This window comes from Schistocerca nitens, chromosome 3 (genome assembly GCF_023898315.1).
Source record: "Schistocerca nitens isolate TAMUIC-IGC-003100 chromosome 3, iqSchNite1.1, whole genome shotgun sequence".
NCBI classification, from domain to species: domain Eukaryota; kingdom Metazoa; phylum Arthropoda; class Insecta; order Orthoptera; family Acrididae; genus Schistocerca; species Schistocerca nitens.
This window is the reverse complement of record NC_064616.1, coordinates 87,907,277-87,918,967: the sequence shown is the minus strand read 5'-3', so window position 1 is coordinate 87,918,967 and position 11,691 is coordinate 87,907,277. Positions and strand designations below refer to the sequence as shown.

The following is an 11,691-nucleotide window of genomic DNA, read 5'->3' as shown; positions in this document are numbered from 1 at the left end:
TGAGGCCCCATTCTCCATAAGACACTAGCCTGGAGAATGATATTCTGTGGTGTTGTAAACCTGCATTCACGTATCTTCAACATATCTGTTCCTGGACGCCCTTCCTCTGAATATAACGTTTTTGACTGATACCAACTAAATGTAAGAATTTTGTACACAGTGTTTTTGAAACAATCAACAGTGAATTTCTTCACCAATGAGGCAATCACTATATCACTTCTTCAACAGTTGAGCTTCATGGTCTTGACATCAGGATGGTAGTCACCATGGATCTCGTCTGTTAACTGCTGATGGGAAAATTGAAAGTCCTCAACATTTTCACTGAGGCAGTTGAAAATTTGCTGCATGGTGTCATCATGTTACTGAGCTGTAACCAAGACAGGAACTGGTCCAATCCGACATACTATTGAGCGTTGTGAGTAATAGTTTTGTCTCTCAGTGAGGTTCAGAACAGTCTTTTGTAGCCCCAGGTTACACACACAATACATTAAGTCCATCAATTAGCTGGGCGCTTGTTCTCCTGAGCCAGAAATTCTGACATAATAGCCGACCCACACAAAAAAAGTTAGTTTGGAAATCAAAATCTGGTTGAGCAGGTCGGGTTTCCTTTTGGCTGCAGCCAGCCAAAACCCACTTAGCCTCTGCAAAGATTAATTTTTGGTCAGTGTACTGTTTACGGTGTGGTTCACTTACCTTGACCACAATTTTACCCCCAAAAGAGCAACTATCCACTCATTCCTTTTACTTGATTCAAGAACATTATTAAAGCCCATTTTGGACCTAAGTGATAGCACTTTTCTCCCATCGCCCAGTACATCAGCAAATATAACACTCTTCTCCCTTGAACTCATTATGTACGGTTATTTTACGCATTTAAGTCAAATTTACCGACCAACACAAAGGAATGGTAGGTCACTGACACTTCACAAACATCTTACCCTTGCAGCAAGGCAAATATCAGCTGCCTACAACTTCATTAACATTACTGGATGATGGAATTCGGTAATGAATGTGCAACGAAGAACGGAAGGGTGCAGGGTGTAGGTCCCGAGATGGTCCATCTCCTTAGCTTTCAAATCGCGCTAACTTCAACACGCTACACGCCATACGGTTGGTCTGACGAGAAAGGTCACTCCGACCAATTTCGTGGGAAATTTTATCCTCTTTATTTTCATAAGCAGTCAATTTGGCCGTAAATTAAGCCTTTTCCGAGTTATAAGCGAAAAAACCGATAGAGTCCAATTTCTTTCTTCGTTATTTCTGTTTTTGACCCATTTCCGAGCATGAGGGATTCTGAAAATTCGGATTACGCACTCTCGGAAATATTTTGAAAGCTTATCATAAAACTCCTGCAAAACTTCCCGTTATTTGGCCTTTTTGAGCACCATTTGACTGAACCAGTAGTTCACTCTTTCGCAGTTTGAAGGACCTGTTTCTTTCTTGGTACAAGCAGTTAATAAAGTAATTAAGAATCGTATGAAAAAAAAAAGTTTTTCTCTTTAGCCCTGAGAGTGAAAGAAATATATTATTACTTTCAAATTAATTGTTTATTTACAATTAAGGATTGTTAAAGTTCTTTATTTTCTCTGCGTTTAGTTCCGATTCAGTTGAAAATTTTTTCAACTGTTTTTTTTTAATCCATCTTTATTTGTTCGATATCAGCCTGGAGTAAATTTTTAAATTTACCAACAGAAATCAGTTTCGTAGGTTAAATAGCACACTCGATTTTGTATATGGAGGTCGATAACCACCTATACTCGAGCAACGTTCGATAGTCGTGTTTGAAACGTAACTTCCAAGATGGTGCACAGACAGTTTTGAATTTTAACATTGTGTTCTGGCTATGCAGATTTCTTGATTTTGGATTTCTGGACAAAAAATTTGTCGCGGCAGCTTTTGGGAATTCTCAGCCACACATGGACGATATTTTTAGTCTCTTATTTTGAGTGATCCGTGCGCACGGACGTTGTATGTGGGAGTGAATTTTGCCGCGCATCGCAAGCTAACATTCAGTTTTTTTAATACTTAACATGGCTGACACTCAATAATGAAGAGGAAACCACTTAGTGTTGTTGACTGTCGTAACATGAAGGTAAACCATGTTTCTACCTCGTTGCGATAGAGACAGCCTCTTACCTGAAACTAGGAGATTATCGTGTTCCGAAGGAACGACTGTTCCCACTGTATGTGTGTGTGTGTGTGTGTGTGGCTCGGCTGGGTGTGGAGATGGTTTTGTTCGTTCTACGAAAGCGAGTAGTGACGTTAGGTGAATAAGTAACATGTTGGAGATGTACTGATGTTATATTTTATTTCGAATTCATGGAAATTCAAAAGTGGATTATTTCTAGTATTTAATGAATAAATCAATGGTAGACATTGATTTCTGTTGCGATTGGCTGCTATTCGGTTGATCATTTTAGCCGACAACAACTCACTATGTACTGCAATTTATTGCGTTAGGGTCATTTGTTAGCAGTATTGTATTGCTAAAAGTATTGTGGACGGTGTTGCAAATCTTCTTTATGCTGTATTTTTAAATTTTTATTCAGAGTTCACGCTGGTTGTGCAGAGGTAACACGAGAACGCCTCGACTTGTATATGCCGTGTGTCATCTGTTGACAGTCACTTGAGACTGTTGCAGTTCAGAAAGCTATATTGATAGCGCGGAAATGTTGGTCTCCCCAAATTGTAACGTTTCGTGCTTGGATGGAAAAAAGTACAAGCACGAAACTTGCTTTAACGCGTTTGTAAAGCCACTTTTTACCAGGCTAGTATTAATTTCATTCAGTAGTTACGCGTTTAGTGATTTCATAGTGTGGATATGCAAGATGATTTGTCTTAAGGCGTAGTATATAACATAGTCTGAGTTGTTACGCATTTGTATGTATATTTAACGGAATTTATATATTTTTTCGCTTTTTGGTCAAGAACTGTGCTGAATTGTACAGTCTCGATTGAATGCCATATAAAATTTCCATGATATTTGAAGTGGTATAAAGCCAAATTGCAGTCAGCTTTGGGAGGTGGGGAGAAGGCGGTTTCTTCTGCGTTATTAAATACGCTATGTTGTAAAATAAATTCTAGTACCGGTTGTGTTGTATGTCTGGCACTGTAGTGCCTTTGGGGATAACTGTACACTAATGACGTCTGTTTTATATTGTTGTTTGAGCAGTGTCATACCTTTATTTGAAGGAGGGAGAAAAAGCTGTGCGCAGTTAATGACCCACTGTTATGCCTTGAGAACATTGCATCTATAGCTAAGCAGTTTAGGTATATTATTTTCAATGTCATTGTGAAAAAATAAAAAATCAGCGGCATAAACGCGCCGTAGCAGATGAGATTTGGTGAATTTTCGAAACATTTTGATAGATATTAGTAACTGGAGGAATGACATAAACTATAATATGAAATATTAAAGTTGTTTGAGTGTTGCCAAGTAAGCTGGCCCAAGAGTTGTTTTAGCTGAATAGTGCAATACAGGCCTACTGTGGACATGCACAATGTTTTGTTAACATTGTATTCAAATGGTGCCATTCTTTCTGCAGTATGCTGGTGTATGCTTGTATCTACTCAGTCCCCCCCCCCCCTCCCTGTTTTCTTTCAGTGTTGTGTTTATTTATACTGTCATTTATGTGGAAAAAAAGGCAACTGTTTAACTTTCTAAAATCTAGACAAAGATATGTGGTGTTTGTGACTAGGGTGAACCTTCTGGTTCTTTGTAATAGCGTCATAGGTTTTACTTATTAGGGTAGAGTTGTTCAAAGCATTCAGAAACAGTTAAGATTAAAAATATGGTTAGGAATGAAAATGTTGGTGCTACATTATAAATGGATGGTTTGACACTTTCTGTACTGCTGTAGGTGGCCCATGTATGTTAAACATTTTTTTTTTTTTTAATTTGGTGCATTTAGAGTTGTGTTGTTTAAATATTCTTTTTAAAATGTAAAATGTGACAGAACTGAGGAGCAGACACTGTAATGTCATATCATAGGGGTTGTGATTGGTTAATGCACTTCTTTAGCTTTCCCTATATCTTCTTTAGTTGTGTAACTGTCTGGAGAGTAGTGCAGTTCATAAATGAGTAGCATAAAATATCTGATAGTCTTGAGTAAATTGAGTGAGTGCACATTAGCTCTAACTGCATAGAGAATATAAAATTCTCATCCCCCCCACCCACCCACCCACCCACCCACACACACACACACACACACACACACACACAGAGAGAGAGAGAGAGAGAGAGAGAGAGAGAGAGAGCATCAGACTACTGCTGCTACAACTGTACCTTATTTTTAAAGAGCATTCTGTTGTTGGACACTATTGAAAGTTTTCTGCCCATGATTTTCTGAAGTTTTAATTGAAAATTTGAGAAATTTCTTGCGCGAAGACTCGTGAACATGTGTAGTGCCTCCTTGTATGCACAAGCATTTGAACATCAATTTGCTTCACTAGTAATTCATAATTTGATTTGAAGCTCTTGCACTAGCTATGTCTCACAGTCAAAATTACTGGATTTCAGTTTCACAAATTATGCAAACAGTTGTGTTTTATATAGACCTTTATGCTTTTATTGCTAGTTGACTTCCTTGGAAAATGAGTATTTTGTGAGAGATGCAGGGGTAACGTTGAAAGTAAACTTTGGTGAGTAGTATGCAAGTGACAGCAATTTTTTTTTATCATGTACAGTGTAAAAAGCATCATGTTGTGAAATGCAAATGTGCTACCCATAGGCAATTCTTGTTACGCCTTCAGTTTTTGGAAGATACAACATTCTGAGACTTCCATGGAAGGCAGCTGATAATTCAAATTTGAATTGTTGCGGACACACTTCATAGGCTTGGTCTGGCATCATCCACATAGTGCATGCCAAAGAACCGACCTACAGTATAGTAGTAGTTTATAGTGTTGCTTGAAATACAGGTGAAAATGTTTTTTATTGTCGTTCAACTATAATCAAGTGAAACACATTTTGTTTTGTACAGTAGTAAACGTGATTTAGTTCTCATGTCACAGAGTGGCTGCCAAATGATTTTGTATGAAATTAAACATAATATTGTCTTATGGTTACTGGGAGTGGTTGAATTGTATTTTTTTTATCTGAGAATATCGGAAATTATAGCATTGAAATGCTTTTTGAAAGTCTTTAGTGTGTCACTACACAAGAATTATAGTGAAGTTATATGAAAGATCATAAGAGTGATACATTTTGTGTTTTGGATCTCAAAACTTAGATGTAATATGTTTACTGTTAATTATTAGTACTCTTTGCTTGCTGGAGTGTGGTATTTTACAACGGTTCCCCACTACACCCAATCTTGTTTGTGGTGTCAGACTGATTTGTAGCATAGGCCAAGGTCTTTGTTAGGTTAAAAGGTAATAATTTGGTTGACAGTTGGTGAAGCAACTAATGTGAATGCCAAATAGAGGTTGTGGTAACTGTACCATATCCTAATGTTTGTTTCCCCATATTTAATGCATGTTTCATAATAAAAACTAAAACTGCAAAGTAAATTCAGAAACCATATATTAGCTCATGGACAAGTCTCAGAGTATTTTGATGCATACCTTGTACATAAATTATGAAAAATGCAAGGGGCACTCTACATAACATTTACTAACTTTACTTTTGGAATAAATGTGTACGTTATTTATCAAAGTGCTAGTAAACTGTGTTAACCAACTCATTTTTATAGCAGATAATGTGAAGTGGCTCACTGTTTTTCTTAATGACAACATACGAGTATAGCTCACTACTGCTACTTCTGCTCCTGTTGCTGCTGTTATATTACTGTGTAGAACACAGCAGCAATTATCACAGATGCTGCTTGAAACTGTTGCAGAATATTTTTGAAATTTATGAATTGTGATGAACTAGGAAATTTGTGGATCCCATACTTTTGTTCCACCAACTAATGTCAGATGGTGCTCAGATGCACCCTTTTTTTTACCAAAAATTTAGTTTGGTTTGTGAGCACATATCTTGTGTGCTGTGCCCAGGTTTAGATAGTGTACATCTGACTAAAATCTTTTATTTCAAAATGTAATATTTATTTGCTGAGTATTGATTTCAAATGTATGTTTTTTGAAGGAACTATTTGAAATCATACCTTCAGCTGATTAAATGATTTGAACAGCCACCAGAGCAAGTAAAGATTTTTACTGTTGGTCTGTGTACCATCATGTGTTGCCTCAGCTGCATTGGTTGTGGATACTGGTAATTCACACAGTGCAATTTTTGAATGAAGCCCAAATTGTAGTGTCACAAATCTTTGACAAATCCTTAAAATGTAGGATCTCGTTCAAATGATCCTAGTAATTAATCAAAGTTATTATATAACGTTTATAAACGATATTTGATAAAATCCCTGTCCAGGTTAATACAAATGTAAGTCATGAAATTAAGTTTGAATAGATAAATGTTTTACATGTAATACACATCAATATGTAGGCCTAGCACTTTCAATAAGTGCTGTTGGTGCTCAACAATACTTCTATAGATTATTATACCAAAATGACTTTTTAGCATTACTATTGTAATCTAATAAGATTTTGAAACTGCCTCACTGCAAAGTGAACATCCTGTGTATCGTAAACAGGCAATTTGAATAACATTGTGTTTGGATTATACTTCACACTTTTGGAAATGCTTCTGACTTACTTATTTCAGGTAAGGACAGTGGATGCAGATTGTACAGTCTTACATGAGATATGGAATCGTTAGTGAAGGGCATGTGGCATTGTTTTTTCTGTTTTTCTATGATGTAAAGAAGAGCTTTCTTTTGTGTAAATATTTGAGTAGTGGCAAATTAAATGTAAATATTTCCTGAAGAGTTCTATATTCCAATCAAAGATATGACTGTACTAAATATGGGTTGGTGGTGTGGCTGAAATTGGGAGATGTTTCCAGTAACTAAAATTGTATATAAATATAGTGCATTCAGGGAGTCTGGTAGCACGAAGGATTTAGTTCATAAAAGCACATTCTCTTAGATGACATAACTAGTTACTGCCATAAACTTCTCTTAAGATATGACTTTTGTTCTTTTTCCTGTATATTTAAACCAGTTACCATGCCTGTTAATATTCAAAGAATTAAATGCAAGGGGAAAAATTCATTTCATATCTTTCATAAGATATTTTTGCTGCTACTTGAATTTTAAAATTTTGTATAATGTCCATTGGTTGGTGCGTTCATTTCTTTACACCTGTGACACGAAGTACTTTCCACATTACCGCCCACCTAAGTAGCTTCGCTATCTTACAGCCATTGCTGTGCCAACATACTTGGACAACTTTATTGCATTCATTGACAGTACTGTAAGTTAGCTGATATGGATTTTGCCAGTTAAACCTGTTTACTCTGTAATGCAGACAGGATGTTTGTGTGCGCTCTTATTTAAATAGTCACCGCCCAGGCCGTGAGCTCACCACAAAGAATTAGGTGAGTTTCTTTGTGGAAACAGAGGCCACTGACCACCAGTTAGGATATACTTGAAGCAAAAATTATGCTTTCATTAAAAAATTACAATACAAAACTTTTTGATTGTGTGATATTTTTTAAACTGTTTGGGGTGGACTGTTTCCATCATTTGATTCAAATTGTTTATAAATGAATCTCTTTCATCATGGAAATCATTGTCAACTTCATTTTCACTTTGACATTCCAGTACAAGTTCTACAATATCTTCCTCAGAACGGACTCTGTGTTAAGTATTAGTAGTTTCGCACCTGTTAACTTGAACATAATTATTACAACCTTTCTCGCAATGCAGCTGCTGTAATTTGACACAGAGGTAACACAGGCTTCCCTAAGTGACAATATTATGCAGCAGTGATGCCTGGTAGTCAGATTCGACAATGGACTATGTGAGAGCTATTAACAACCGTATCAATTGAGGACTGACATCGAGCAATGTCGAGCGCCACTTGCCGTTGAAATGGAAAGGGCTAAAGTTATTGTATGCAGAATCACTTTTTCCCTGTATCAACAAAATGTGTAAATTTTTTTTTACTTCTCCTCAGCAGTTATAGAAAAAACTGTTGTGTGTCATTGAATTTGTGTCTTGTGGAAACAGAACTTTTTGTTTGTGTTTAGGGATCCTTTCAATGCACCATTCTCGAACAATTTCCATGTTCAAGTGTGAAATCACACAAAGTGGTATTTTCCTTCTGATCTCTATTTTCTTACGAACTTTGTTATTTGGCCATTATTAAGTAACAAATGAATAATGCCTACAAAGACTTTAACATACATGTTGTGAATTTTATAAGACTTTGGAAAACAATTTGAAGGCAATAGCACATTGACTGCTGTTATCTATCCGGCCATCCTGATTTAGGTTTTCCGTGATTTCCCTAAATCGCTCCAGGCAAATGCCGGGATGGTTCCTTTGAAAGGGCACAGCCGACTGCCTTCCCCATCCTTTCCTAATCCGATGACCTCGCTGTCTGGTCTCCTTCCCCAAACAACCCAACTGCTCTTATCTACTGTTGTTTGTCCAGCTGTCGTACAGTTAAATTTAGAAAAATACAGAAGGTACTGGTGGATCTCTATATGCCATGCAAATAATAGTCACTGTAGCTAGGATATGGATATGCGGTGCTAGTAACACATCTACTGCAAATTTCAAGCACAGAATACATGTGGATACTAATTTATGGGTAACATTCGCGTTACACAAATAGTATGGCACTATAATAGCTTTGTTATAATATACAGGGATTAAACTACTGTTCACCAAATGAATTTTACCAAAGCAGCATAAAGAATGTTCATAAAATGTATGGACACTACATTACTGTGAGAGGAATGCATACATGTGGTTTACAGTGTTACCTCATTAATTGTATGTAGTGTTAGGTTCTCTAAATTGCATATTAAAGGCACAACCCCCTCCAATTTCCCTGCTTCCTAGTGGGAAATAATTTGAGTCTTCTTTTGGTTTTATTACGTAGCCTCCCATGTCGTAGTGAGGTCCAAAATAAATTAGATTGTATTCATAAGGGCAAAATTGGTTCTGGATCTTGATTAATAGTTGTGCTTCAGCCATAATCATTCAATGGCAGTTGTGAGGGTGACCTAAAAGAAGAGGTACTGAGGTTAAATGACAGGATAATGAAGATTAGAATAATGGCAAAGGGAAGAAGTATGGAGGTGGTTCAGGTGTGTCCCTCAAGTGGGAGGTACATCTCAAGAGGAAGAAGTCTTTGAGGAAGAACTGTAAACGCAGTTGATTGGGCAAAGGATAATAGTCATGGGAGACTTGCATGCACATGTAGTGAGTGAAGGACAAGGCTATGAAAATGTACTGAGAGCAGAGTGCTAAGGAAGTAGAGTGGAGGAGGAAAGAAATTGTTGGAATTCTACAAGAGAAATGTTTTTGTGACAGGTAACTCAGAGTCAGAAACTAATGTACAGCAGGAGTCTAGCACAAAAAGAAATCTTCAGTGGATTACATGCTTTGTGATTTGCAAATGAAGAAGACTGTAATGGATATAAAGGTACTACCATCTGAGGCATTGGATAGTAACCACCGGCTGTAGTGATGAGCATGAGAATCATGAAGGAATGGAAGAAAACAGAACCAGGAAGGGAGAACTAGAATATGGAAACTGCAGGAAAAGGAAGAATACCAGGAGATTAAAAGAGGGAGGTAACCTAGGGGTGAACCAAAAACAGAGAAGAGGAATGAGGACAATTTTAAAAGTACTGTGGTAGAAGGTGCTATGCAGATGAAGTAACTATGCAGATGGACAAGTGGCAGAAAACAGTGGCAGGAGACATCGTGGTGGAATGAATGAGTTAAGGAAGTAGTGGGAAGGAAGATTGAGTCTCCAAGAAAGGACCAATTTAGCAAGAGAGGAGTATAAGAGAAAGAAGCAAATAAGGCAGTGGCTGAGGAGAGAAGAAAGTGAAAGGGAGAATGGACAAAAGATGATGGAGAAAGCTAGCAGACGAAGGAAGAAAGTACTATATGGAATGATCAAAAGTAAGAGGAGAGGTCTGCAAGAGGATGCAACAATGATAGATAGAAATGAGAATGAGGTTGATAACAGATAGACACTGAAGGCAGTGTCGAAGTAGTAGTTTGAGCATTTGCTAAATCCAGACAGACTTGGAGGTTGGAGGCGAGGGTAAAGGACTAAATAAGGTAGAAGTACACTCTTGGGGGTGGGACCTGGCGTGGAAAGAAATGGAAATGGCACTGGGTAAGATGACAGGAGGTAAGGCACCAGTTGTGGACGAAGTGCGTGTAGAAATGCTGAAGGCAGCAGGGGAGGTTGGGAAACAATGGCTGTATTGTTTGGTGAGAGTGGAGCAGAATGAGAAGACTACTCCAGAAGATTGGAAGGGGGCACTAGTTGTCCTTATAACTGAGGAAAGTAATTGGAGAGATTGTAGAAACTACAGGGGAATCACTGATATCACACTCTTCTGAGGTATATGATAAGATCCCACAGAGCAGAATCCGAACAAGGGTCAAGAACAAATTGATAGAGGAACATCATGGCTTCAGACCTGGGCGGTCAACTATTGACCTCATATTTTCAGTTTGGTAACTCCAGGAGCAGCACTATGAATCTGGAGATCTCATGATGGTCTTTCCCAATATATAAATGGTATTTGATAGAGGTTGTAGAAGAAAGATCAGGGAAGCAATACAAAAGAAGTGAGGGGACAATAAGCATAGAGGGGACAATAAGCATAGTGGAGATGTACTGTGGAAGTTTGAGTTGTGTGAAAGTGGGGAAATGAAAGGACAGATTGGTTCCAGCAAACAAGTGGTGTGAAACTGGGCAGTGCATTGTCACCTCTCATTGTGGTCTCAGGTGAGATAATGACTAAGGGAGCAGAAGAAAAACTGGAGAACACAAGATGAAAGCAATAGTGTTACAACTAGAAAAGAAGATAGACCACGGAGGGGAAGGAGGATTGGAGGTGAAGAGTTGGAGGAGGTGGAAAGTGTCAAGTACTTGGGATGTGTGATAGAGGAGAATGGAGGAAATGAGGAAGAGATGTCAAATGTGACGAACAGATTGGCAGACAGAAGCATTCCTGCAAAGTGTTCGGAGCCTGGTTTGGAACAAAGATATCCCACAAAAAAGCAGTGATATAAGAAAGTTACTAAATCCCAATACTGACCTATGCATCTAAAATATGGGTAATGAAGAAAAGAGATGTAAGCAGATTGCAGGCACATGAAATGAAGTTACTGAGAAGTAGGATAGGAGCAACAAGGAGAAGTAGGTTCAGGAATAAAAGGGTAGTGGAAATATTGAAAGAGGAACCCTTGCAGAGCAGGATAGAAGCATCAAGGCTAAGATGGTTTGGACACAAAGAGAATGGAAAACAGGGATGATTCCCAAGAAGAGACATGAAATGGAGATGCGAAGGAAATGACTAAGGGGAAGACCAAGGGATAGATGGCTGAAAGGTGTGGATGAATGTGTTAAAAAAGAGGCAAGGATTGGATCAGAGTGAACACTGAAAGATGGTGGGAAAATGGAACTAGATGGTGAGGCCTATGTTGCAAACACCAGTGTGGTGTTGGAAAGTGTTAATGATTTAGAGAATATTGTGAAACCAGTCTCTGCTGCAAAAGAGACTGTAGGATAAGTCATAAGAGATTCCTTAATGATGACTTGTGTATCGTAAGAATGGCTGTGTGTGGAGCCTACCATAGTTTCCTC

At 38.0% G+C, this 11,691-nt stretch overlaps 1 protein-coding gene across 2 annotated transcripts in view; it reads left to right on the top strand.

Moving 5' to 3' along the window:
* The first annotated feature begins 1,872 nt into the window (after positions 1-1,872).
* The window catches only part of LOC126248061 (metal-response element-binding transcription factor 2), a 122,893-nt gene continuing 113,074 nt past the window's right edge, over positions 1,873-11,691 (top strand). For both annotated transcript variants that reach the window (XM_049948701.1, XM_049948702.1), the window contains exon 1: positions 1,873-2,092. The gene's annotated coding sequence lies outside the window, so the exon portion shown is untranslated. The remainder of the gene's footprint in view (positions 2,093-11,691) is intronic.